Genomic DNA, 12,710 nt, shown 5'->3' with positions numbered 1-12,710 from the left:
AGAGGCAAGGCTCCTTGAGTGAGCAAGAGAGGCTAGTTCGGGATTGTCTCTCTTAAGAGGACTCCCAGTCACTCTCTACCCTCATCGGAGACCCCTGCTTCTCTTTTACTTGTAATATTCAGGAGCTCCACTGAAATCAGAGAGTGATGCCAATGCACAGATGAATGTATACCATGTGCTTTGTGAAGTTTTTAGCATGGAGGGCCTTTGCTGAGCTGTAGCCACCTTGACACTCTAAAAATCAGTACAGCTAAATGGAAAAGGACATTTTCATTTTCCTTTTTCTTTTTAAAAATTTTGCATTAGTATATTCCAGTTTCTCAAAAGATGTTAAACAATGGCAAGCAAAAGACATCAGAGAAAACAGATTAATCTCTTGAAGTGATACATTGCAAGGTTGTTTAAAAATGCTCAAGCTGTAGAATGTGCTTTAGCTAACAAGTATAGGAAATTGAGATAAGTCTCATTTGTACAGAGCCTCCCTCTCTAGGCTCAGTGGGTTGTGTCGAAGATCCTTCAAAGAAGGGTCTCATTTTTTATTAAAAAAATCTCTGTAAAGTAATCTAATCGGAATACATTATGTTTCTAGTTTCTTTGCTCTAAAGAATGAGCGGTAGGGGATTTGGCATTCATGGCTTCTATAGCTTTGGAAAACTGTGTAACATTCTACATAACGTGCCTTTTGTAAATGTATTACAAAACTTCGACAGAAAGATACTTGTACAGCATAGACTTACATTGGCAAATTAGGATCTTGTAGTTTGTCACCATTAATTAGAGGGATGTTTGTGTTAAAAAATTATAAGAAGAAGCTTAACCCTTGGTCATTGAGCACTTGACTCACAAGGAATTCTTTCCCCCCAGACCAGAATGATGCAACTATTTCCAAGATCTTCCTGAGCATGCTTTCTTACCCTAAATTACCATTGGAATTGCTGTATCTTCCAGACAGAATTTGCTTAACTTTACTGTGGGACATTAGGAGAAGTTTGGCTCAGTGTAATGTCACATGGTGCTTGAAAAAGTGTGTCAGGTGAAGCTGTAAAGCTGTCAGGTCATTTGAGGATTATGAAGTTACTACTTGAGTAAGAGAGAGCCTTGGATTAGTCCCTTCAAAATACAAAGGGAGAAGTAAGCATCCCCTTGGCCACATTTGCATTCAGTAATAAAATACAGCTTGAATTCAAGCCCCTCAGCATACATATACACAACTACTGTGAATGCAATAGCAAACAGGTCATGCACATGACAATGCTTGTGCAGCTGCTTTTATGTTACATAGTGAGGTATGTCCTAAATTCTTGAAGGAGGCGCCAAAAACTTTGGAAGAAAGGGAAGAAGCAGCCAACCACTTGGTCTGATGCTCTCTTCCTTACTGAAAGCTTGCGGTCCTGCAGGGACTGTTCCCCCCAGCCCCTCTCCCACTCCCCTGCTGGATGTGTGTAATAGTGTAGTGCGAAGATCTAGAGAACAGCATAATGTAAGTCTACCCTTAATAAATTTATACTGTTTGAGAACTAAATGGTTACTTGCCTAGCATGAGAGAACTTACTGAATATCTGAGGAAAATGAGAAGACTATGACAAAGATGCATGTAACTATACAGTGGCCTCTACTTAGTAGTTGCGATGTTAACAGAGTGGGGAAGACTCAGTTCTGAGGATCTGCATGGATGGAAGATCACTGGGTTATGTATGGAGGCATAACATAGTAAAAATAGCATAATGGTGATACAAAGGAACTTATTTTATTGAGATCTGTGTTTTTGGCATTTGCTTAACTTGCAGCAAGTTCTTTTAAAAATCTAAATCCTTTTTTATTTTCAAGTTTTAGGGGGGGGGGGGGAAGAATTGATCCCTTTGTTTCTAAAATACCTTTGTCTTTCCTGTCCTTTAAAATCAACAAAAAATAAAACACACAACCGTGCAGATGAATTCACTAAAAAAAATCATTAGAAAATTTAGTGGTCCAATCCATTTAGGATCATAACTGAGGAACTTGATTTTCATTCTACTTCTGTTTGACTCTCACTGCAGACTGGGAATAAAAGAGCTAGAAGAGCAGACAACCAAACTTCTTCCTCTGTCTTTATGGTCCCTGAATTTTGGACACCATTGGAATCCATGATATCATCAGTGGACAGTAAAATAAAAGGGAAAACAGGGAAAAATGAGATGGTAAAGATCATTGGTGAGACAGAGATGAGAAGCAGGCTCAAGGCTGAGAAGAGCAAGAAAATGTTGAGGACATTGGAGAAAAGGAAAGCTCTTTGGATGAGGTCCAGATGAAAAAAGGAAGCAATAGGACGGTGAAGAAAGTGAACAGAAACTGGAAAATAGAAGTTGGAGGAAGCCATTCCAGGACAAGAAGTGAGGAAGGCTTTTGAGGATGAAGAGTAGAGCATAGTAGAAAGAAGATAAGGTGGAAGGACTTCCTCTCCTGTGAAGAAATGGATGAAAAGGATAAGGAAACTCCACCCTAAGACAGAGTGAATGATCGTTCAGTGATTCCACAGCCCATGTTGTGTAGGAGCCATGTGAACGGGAAAGAGACATCACTAAATTAGAGGGAAATCAACACTGCAAAAGCAAGAAGAGAGCCTTATGAAGAAAAGAAGATTAGGAGGAGTTTAACTTCATGGAAAAAATCCCCACCACAAATCCATTCTTTCACCCCTGTCCACATTGTAAGGACCCTGAGAGCACTCGTAGACATTATTGTCCCTCCCAGGGCTCCCCATGACCCCATTTCAGCCCCTCCGGGGCCATCAGCCCCTGCCCCAGCAACACTGCAGTAGGGCTGGTCTCCATCTCCCCACAGCCCTGCCCTGCCCAGCCACGGGCCACGCTGAGCCATGCCCACCTGTGGGCCCACATCCCAGCCTGGCCTTGGCCAGTCCCCAGGGAGGTGCCCAATGCCTGGGGCTGGGGTTGCTCCTGGCTGGGGGGTGGGATGGGCTCTGGCTGCCAGGCCTAGCCCCAACAGCCCCCCTGGGGAGCTCCCACCGCTTCTGGTGCCTGGCCCCCATGGAGCTGTGCCTTGACACGCACATGGCTGGCCCTTGATTGCCTAATAATTTTTTCACCTACTTTAAAACACTGGGAGGTCAAGCAATGCTGATGTCAGCATTCACGAATTATTGGGAAAAATCTGATTGAGTTGCATGGAGCATGCAAGTTAGAGGAGCAAAGTTTGTAGGGCGTAGTACTGTGCTTTTATTAGATTAACTAAAAATCCCAAACGTTTGGATATACAGTAGCTTTCCTGGGTCTCACCTTGTCTTTCAACGTCCTTAAGACTGTTCTTGTGGTCCCAAAACTACTGTAAATCGTAAAGGAGAATAGAGTCTACTAAAGAGCTGACGGCTTTTTCCCTGGAGGGAGGTTACTGGAAGCAGTGTTGCTTATGCCTTTGCTGGTGAGTTGGAGGGAGAAAGTGGAAGGTTTGCTGGTCGTGCTGAGTTGCTTTCGTTTGTAGACTAGAAGTGTGAAATTTAAATGCACGACTGAAATCAGTGGGAAGCTGCATAAGAAATATGTTTTGGATGAATGTGATGTTATCCAAAAGAGCTTAATATTCTTTTCTCAGATTGCAGGCTTTGAAAAAATGAGAGAGAAATATTTGTCCTATTAGGGAAAAGCAGGTAGTGAAGATGCTTGACTTGAAGGGCGTAGTAGAATAAGAAGAATGTAAAGCCTATTTTTAATAGTAATCCTCACGTGACTCTGTACTCTTTGTTGCCTTGCCTTCAGAAGCATAAATCAAAACTTGAAACTGGCTAGAGAAGAACAGTAAAAATATTGAAAAGTAGGAATGGCAATACACCACTAACAGGTACAGATTTTATAGGCTTAAAGGAGTCAAAATTCTAAAGATAATAGTGAAAACTGGTTGTTACCTTCTAGTTTGTACAATAATGTGAGGAAGAAAAGGAATGCTCTTGGAACTGAAGTGCACCAAAAAGGCAGTAACGCTTCAGTGACGTTCCCAGTTTCGTTAATACCAACTTTAAGGAACTGGGTTGGAAATCACTGCACAGATCATACAAGGGAGTTCTTAAGAGTGGGCTGTTCCCTAGGCTCCCATTTGCCTTGCTGAGCATTCTAGTCGAGGTAATGATAAAAATGATAATTAACAAGTCATTTGTCCTGTAGGATTGGGAGGATTGAGTTGATCCTTGTGGGATCAGGAGGATTGTTTTTCTTCAATATGTAATGTTGCACAATTGATTTAAGCCCATAGTTGTTATTACTTTTTGGTTATGTTTCATTCTAAAGCTGTTAATCAGTGTGGTTGCTCTAATGCAATAAAAATTGACTTACATGATAGATGTTAGCTTTCATTTAATTGCTGTTTTTTTCCTTTTTTTTCCCTTTTTTCTTTTTTTCCCTCCAAATAGTTCATTTGTTTGAAACTTAATCTTGAAGTTACTTCTTGCTAGTTGATCTGGCAATTTCTTAACTGTACTTCCAGTAATACTCTATTTATCAGTGTATTCAAGATAACTGATTATTTTCCTTTTGCTCCAGATCAGAGTGTAAATGGTGTCGCACAGTTGGAAGTTTCATAGTTGGAGAAAATAGAAGTACTTATTTGAAGTGGGGAAAAATACTGTGCTGCATATGCAGAGAAAATTGTATCTCTTTTTTTAGTAATGATAAAAATAACAAGCATAAATCTTGAACTACATCACACACTTGCACATGCAGTGTAGATACAGAAGAAATATTTCAAATTGGACAATTTATTTTTTGCAAAACCAGCACAAGGCATTTAAATCACCTATTTTGCGGGGCTCACTATGAACCAGTAATGGGATGTATCTATGAAGACGCAAAATGAAAGTGTAGGGTATGTCAGGCAACGTATTTCCAGAAGACTTAATAGTGTTAAGTCTTAATAGACTTAAAACTCCAGAATTATTAATACCATTGTATTGTCACTGGTGAGAATTATTCTATAATTTTGCCTGTAGTTCTTGCCCCTATTGTTCAAGAAGTGTGAATTTAAACTGGGGCAGGTAAAAGTAAAGGCTGCGGGCTAATTATAGCAAAGGAGAGACTGTTTTATGAGAGATTTGGAAGAGCTTGGCTTGTTTAGCCTAGGACAATAAAAACTTAGATTGTGGCCTTTAAAAATGTCCAGGGGGTAAACATCAGGGAAGAACAAGAATTACTTAAGCTTAAGGACAATGTTGGCACTAAAACAAAAGGGTATAAGCCGACCCTGAATAAGCTTAGCCTGGAAATTAGGAGAGGGTTTCTAATTCTCAGAGGAGTAGGACTTCAGGCTGCTACTAGGTAACAAAGATGAGGGACAAAAGACAACTATGGTAAAAGTGGACCTTAGTAGGTTGGTGGATACTCTCTGATGATGTCTGTGATGATAGAAGCAAAAATGGAAACAAGGGCCTAGGAGCTTTCCTGCAGTGTTGTTTTTGTTCCTGCGCACGTATTCAGACTGTTATTTCACTGGAGAGAACCAAAAGGGTTGTCTGGAGTACTTTGCTTATCATCCTGGAGGCTGTTTTCATATAAGATCCCTATTTGTTGTATTTCTGTTCCAAGCCGTTGAGGAAATAATGAGTTGATAGTTCCTTTTCTTAAATGACTGTGATCAATATTATTTCAGTTGATGAGGTATGCCTCATTGGTGTGCCAACATTTAAAGTGAACTTTAGCTGGCTGAAATACTCAGGCTAGTGCAGGCTCTTCCAGACTTGAGTTGTGACTCTGCTCTGGCATTGCCACCAACAGTGGTGACAGTAAAGAGGTATGGGAAGATGCAAGAAGCAGTAGCAGCCTAGGAGGAGAGGCAGGGATGCAGCACTAAGGTAGGTGAGGTGAGGCATCCTTAGCCATTCCAGGCAAGGACAGATGAGGTGGGCAGCATCAGCAGGCGAAGATGCAGCTTTATGTGGCCAGGAGGGGCAACAGGGAAGGTCAAGGGTGGGAGGTGAGAACAAAGGAAAAATAAAAGCTGAGAACCCAGGGCTGGTAGGACAGTCTTGTGAGAGGTATAAAGAAGTACACAGGAAGAGGAGAAAGTAGTAGCAGTGAGTCACATCCCAAAGAGCAAGGTGAATGGTAAGATGCATTTGCTTCCTAGTGCTCTTGAAGTTGACCCTATAGAGAAGGATTTTGAGAGGATGTCATTGCAGATAACAGAAAAGTTGTTCTGTGCTGGTGTAGGGATTTGTTCTGTCTTTGCTGAAAAGGTGGGAAGTACGTGTGGATTTCTGACTTTCAAACTATCTTTCTGCAATGCTTTCTTCCCTAGATCATGTTTCCTAAACTTTTTTTCTTACTGACTTCTACCTCATGTCTTGGTTGGGCTCCCTCATTTAGTAGGGGGATAGTTGACTTGCTTATCATGCGAACCTTATAATAAGAAACTCTTTGCTATGAGCTCTGTAGTGGAAGCAGGAAGTTCTCTCTGTAATCTTGTGTTCTTTAGGAAATCTCTATTTAATCTGTATTTTGTTCTTCTTAAGTTGTATCTCTGTGCTATGGACACAGTGCTCATGCGTTCATAGTTGTTTGAGATGGCTGTGCTGTGGGCAGTGAAAACTTCACACGGGCATGTGCGGCCCAAAATTGCACGAGCTGCCTCTGGGCAGTCTGGGAAGCTGTTGTGGTTTAGGCAGGCAGCTAAACACCAGGACAGAAGCTCATCCCCAGCTGTCATGGGCTCCCAAACCTCTATAAGAACTACCAGATATGGCTGGCTCGGACAGTTGTAATATATTGATTACTTTCAGCAAGTTCTTATATCAGGACCCCCCTCCCGACTGGCTGGTATATGCAGTCCAAAACAAATCCACAGTTTTAAGTAGTATGGTCACATCTTTCCCTTTTTCCTGTTCTTGAATGCCTTGCCTGATTTGCTTTAGCATCTCTAGGAAAAAAACTTGTGTGAGATAGTGATAGCTACTGAGCAAACAAGAACCATTTAAACCTTCCCTTTTCTTTGGGCTCCCCAGTTGTGTTCTTCCCCTCTTACCCCAATGTGGAGAGTTTGAGAAACGAAAATATAATGCAGAATTCATAGCAACTCTATTTCTTATCAGGGAATAGTGCCAGAAAAACAGCACGTTGTGTCATGGCTCTTTATGGATGCTGTAAAGTCCTTGAAGAAATCCCATAGATTATAAGGATGTATATGTACCTATATTTATGTATATGGAAAACTTCTGAAAGGGACCTAGTGAAAAAGAATGTTTATTTTCAATCCACCCTTCACCTTTAGGTGTAAGGTCCTGTGTGCCTTTAATAGAATTTGCTGAATTAATTTTTGGAGGTTCCTGTGTATTAATTGTTCTGCCTCTCACTCATGAGTAATGATCTTCCTTTTAATAATAATAAAAAAGTGACAATAGTTGGCAAAAGATTTGCTACATTTATGAAATACTATGCTAGTCTTTCAGACACTGATATATAAATTAGGATGTGTCCTGACAATTTATTATTGATGAAATGCCGGAAAGATTCAACTGCTTTTAAATGTACAAAAGTGAAGAGGAAAGGAGAAAGAGAAACAGAGTCATAGTCGGTACAAACTTCTTTTGAATATATGAGGTTAAATCAAGAGTAGCTATTATGTTCTGTATTCTTTTACCGATCAGCTGAGCAATGTGATGCTTCATCTGTGGATCTACGCAGATTGTATTGTCAGCATTATGTGTGTGAACTTTTTATAAGGCTGAGGTTATCTAAGGATATTACCTTATTTAAAGAGATAAACTGTCAAGTTTGAAGATAGGAGTATTTTTTTTTTTTAATTCTGTGACACTTTCAAATCACTCTGATTAACAACCGCTTACTTAAGCTTATATAAGAATGTGAATGAATTATATAATATGATGATTTTCCAGCTTTACAATGCAGAGGTTATTCTTCCTACCAGAACTATTCCTCTGCCATATTGCTCTTCAGGAGTTACACTAGAGTGAGTCTCCAAGACAGAGTCCAGGAAATAACAGAACAATAATTGACTCTCAGTGTGTTAGAAGCAATTGGTAGCTGAATGCAACTCTTCTCAGCCTATTAATAAGGATGCCATTTAGTAGTCCTTAAAAGGTGACAAAATTTTGTTTGCTGCTGCCTTTGTATGTGTAATGAGCTGTGGCTAGAGGTTTACCTAGCCATATGAGTGCAAAAAAATTGCTGTATAAATGTCTATTGAACAGTGTACAGTTATGTAACTTGGCACTTAAGGATTGCGATAGAGGAGAGTGGTGATAACCTAAGGAATTTGTGAATGGGGAGTTTAGCATTACCCAAATGTTATTTAAGACTGACACGTCTTCCTGATGAAGGGTAACATATGATGGCTATCAAAAGTAGATGGAATGCTTTTTTTTCCCCCTCTTTTTTTTCCCCATTAAAAAGTGACACTGCTGATAAGAGCTCAGAAAGTTTACTCTGGGGCATTATGTCTGTGTTGATTCAGGGGGAAGAGTGCCATTTGCAGAATCCTTAATCTTGCCTGTTAAAACAGCTCCCCCATTTCCGTCATGCCAGCAATGCTCAGACGTTGGTGGACAGGCTTTACTCTTAGCTTGCGAGATCTGATACGCTCAGCCTTTTCTAAAGAAGTCACTGAAAACCTGCTTCAGAGCAGACTGCTTTTCCATTGTACTAAGAAAACATCATCTATAAGCTCCTTTCCCCAATATTGTCCAGAGAAAGATTAAGATGCACAACCTTGTCTTTATGTTGCTTTTATAATCTTTTCTAGATTAACTGTAAGGGAGTGGGGGGGGCAAGAAATGAAAAGGATGTAGTATGGAGACGAGTATTAGGTCAAAGCGTTGTAGAGGGGATGAAAAGAGCAGCTGCTGCAAAGCAAAAAAAAGCACACGCTCCTGCCCAAAGAACCAACAACCAACCAACGAAAAAACCCCACCAAAAAAAAAAAAAAAGCAGGAGGCTTTTATTTCTTTATTTTTTTTTCCTGGAGATCGAACTCAGTTACTCTACACTCTGTGTGCTGACTGTGGCTCTCATCACTGTTTCTTAGGCGGGGGGGGGAGACGTTCTTTTTGCTCCCATGAATAATGGATATCGAAAGTCTCCTTTTGAAGATTCTTCGTTTAGCATTCTTTCCTCCATGTGGGACAATCATCTAGATGTGTGGGCAGGTTCTAACAAATTTCTGTAGGCTTGTATTTAATGTCTAAGCTTCCACTGATGAGCTGTGTTTCCAGAATGCAATTAAAAAAGTTAAAAGAATGAGAGAGACGTTAAATAAAATAGAAGTAGACAACTTTGAACTAGTAAAGCAAAATGGAAAAACTGTTTTTCACTAGAAGAACAGGCGGAATCAAGATACAGCGAAGGAGAAGGATCAGGGATGCGAGGAAACAAGACTATTTCTGACCACAGTGGCCAGTGACGTAACACAAGATAGCTCTTCACCTAACATAAGGTCACATTGGCAAGATGCAAAGACCCTGTGCATCTTGCCAAAGCTCACATGATGTTCACAGGCACACTGCAGACTGGCAGATAGCAGTGACTATCAGCAGCAGATGCCTGGAACCTGGGGATTAGAGCACTGTTTCTGTATTTATATAAAAGTTTCTCCTCCAGTATTTCTGAAGCATGTAAGAAAGAAAAGTGTCTGAACATCTTTACTTCACATCTCAGCAAGAGGGGCAGAGCCATGTCGGAACTGGGATTTTCCTTCATGAGGAAAAGAGATATTGCTGAAATTTTGTAGCTTTCATTGTGACTTGAAATTTGAGTTCTAGTTGGATTCAGAGGAACCGAGGACAGATTCCCAGAGTCTCTGTGCACCTTGCTGTAAAGCCGGGCAGTCTGCAGAACAAGCCCACATGGCACCACACTTGGTTGGTGTTCTGGCAAATCTGGCAGCCCAGTAGACAGAAAAAGGCAGAGAATGCCAGGAATCAGGAAGGCTGCCACCTGCAAAGTGGGGAGCAAGGGACTTGGAAAGTCTGGGAGTCCTTTAGGTCTGGTGAAGGAGTGGGGCAGTTCAGCTGGTGCGTAGTTGGGAACCAAGCCCCCTGGGTGTCTCTAGGCAGAGAGGGTGGGAAGTGTCTTCATCTTTCCCAAGGGAAATGGAGAGTTTTTCAAGTAAAATCAAAGTTTTCATGTGCTGTGATTATTTTTTATTATTATTATTGTTGTTGTTGCTAAGGCAAGAAGGAAGAAATTTTTTGTGATGAGGGTGGTGAAACACTGGCACAGGTTGCCCAGAGAGGTGGTGGATGCCCCATCCCCGGAAACATTCAAGGTCAGGTTGGACGGGGCTCTGAGCAACCTGCACTAGTTGAAGATGTCCCTGCCCACGGCAGGGGGGTTGGACTAGATGACCTTTAAAGGTTCCTTCTAACCCAAACTGTTCTATGGTTCTATTATTATTATTATGTAATCATAATAGATATTTAATAATTATAATAATTATTTTAGGATCCCATTTCCCCCCCCCAAAAAAATAAAGTTGGATTTTAGTGGAAAAATCCTGACCTGGTAGCTGCATGTTTTGATAGTTTGAAGAAGAGTTGTGTGTGTTTACCCTTAAGCTTTGGGAGGGGGTGGATATGCAAAAAGTGTTTTTCTTTTATGCATCCCTTTGATCTGTTTATCTTTCCGGCCCACCTCACCTCCATCTGTATGTTTGTTCCATCCGATATGCAGATTTGAGCCTTCTGGGATTGAGTTGTTTCTCTGCTGTGCCTAGTGCAGTGAGAGTTTGAGCCAGAATCCCTAATTATTGGACAATATCATCTTTGAAAGTATTTCAGGTAACCTCTGAAAAGTAAATATGTGAGAAGCTTTTTAAATGTTTAGGAAACATCTTAGAACTTGATCACAGGATGCAATGTATTGAGGCTTTTCTTTTTTCATCACAGGAAAAACTTGTCAATGATTTTGGGAGATTTCAGTGGTCACTAATAAAACCCCCAAAAGGCAGTTTTCTGAGCTGACCTTTGCTGCTTTATCAGAAGTAGCTTCGGTAGTTCCAGTGGTGTATCTGTGAGAACATGGGGGAGGCAGAAGAGTAATGATGAGACAGGACTTTTTCAGGGTATTATTAGAACTAGATATGAATTCTGGAGCAAAACCATTTAGGAATTCAGAAGTTAAGTAAAATCTGTATGTGTTAAGAGATTATTATTAAAGCATAGAAAATCTGGTTTGTATGCTCAGGTATGCATTTGACTTGTGTCAGTTTTGTGCCTTTTAAATTCACAACTAAAATAAGGAATACCTTAGGAGTGGCATGATTCTCCAGCAAATAGCTGCCAAAACTTGAGCCTGGAGATTTTTACTTCCTGAGCTCACTTGGATGAGAAGTCTGTATCCTTTAGATACTTCGTGTGCTGCACATTGTCCATTAAGTGATTTTCTTTATGCATCTTTGTTTTTTTTTTTAAAGTTGGATGTACAACACAGTGAATGCATATGCATGAGAATTAGGGCATGTATAAATAAGAACGCGTCTGGTCTCATTGGCAAGACTCTGCCTAATGAGTTTCAATAGTGCAAGAGACATTTCCAAATGGTTAAATTAACCTCTAACAATTTTTGAAATAAGGATTGATGTATTCCTGGAATCCACAGATCTGTTGCTGGATTACTTTTTAACAGAGCTTTTCTTACAGTGATGCAGCTTAATTTAGCCAGTAGAAGAAGATTTTTCAGTTATTTCTTCTGAAGTGTAGTTTTACTTTCTGTGAAAGTATAATTGGAAATGGATGATTTTTGCAAAGTTGTTGACAAAGTAAATGATGCTTTAGCAAAGTATGCAGAAGATGTTCCTGTTCTCACTATAAAATATGAAAGACCTGGCTACACTGTGCAGCTTAATTTAGCCAGTAGATAACTAAACAAAATAAATAAATATTAACTACAGCTAATACAAAAATATTGTAAAATGTAAAAGAATTATATGCAGTGTGCAAATAGAGAGGAAGTATGAAGTCTTGTATTAGCCCTACTAAAGTAAATGGCGCGGGGCAGGGGGGAAGATGAGATTTTGTGTATACAAGGCCTTCTTTGTTTCCCTGTTTTCTTTCACTCTATATGTGCACCTTACCTTATGTTCTTAGCCGGTCATAGCTACATCACAGAACAGTTGTGACACGTGTGTGTATATTGGTCAGTTTTTTCAGGGTGTTCAATTGCCAGCAAATGCTCCTTCGTGTATATTTCACAAAATATTTCCTAAAATACTTAAACTATATTGGTTAATCATTTTGCAAAGTTGCTTGTGGTTTTTTTGTTGGTTGTTTTTTTTTTTTTTTTTTTTAATCTCTTACTTTATGCTTGTGCAGGAGCTAAGCTCTTCTGGAGGTCTTTTAAAATGATGAGTTCTGAGTCTTCTTGAAGACTCTGTCCCATTTCAGTTTGAAAGCTCAGACCCTATGACCATCCTGAAAAAGTTGGCCTGTGCATAAATTAACAAGGCTAAGTTATAAATGGAGTGAATAGCAGAAATCTTTTTTTATGTGTCTTCTTTCAGAGCCTATGTAATAACCCAGAAATAAATGCTCTTAAAATCCTCTAAGACAGTTTCTGTCAGTATTATTTTGGCTCTTATTTTAATTGGAATAATAGGTATAGGATTTTTAGTCTGTAATTTTGGTGGTACCTGTCAAAATACTACATTTATTTTCATTTTGGTAGTCAGCACTTGACAAAAGCTTTTCAGCTCTCATCATATAAAAAACAAACAAATAA

The sequence above is a fragment of the Pygoscelis adeliae genome, unplaced genomic scaffold (assembly GCF_000699105.1).
Source record: "Pygoscelis adeliae isolate BGI_AS28 unplaced genomic scaffold, ASM69910v1 Scaffold77, whole genome shotgun sequence".
NCBI classification, from domain to species: Eukaryota; Metazoa; Chordata; class Aves; order Sphenisciformes; family Spheniscidae; genus Pygoscelis; species Pygoscelis adeliae.
The sequence above is the reverse complement of the archived record's forward strand: the minus strand, read 5'-3'. Positions refer to the sequence as shown.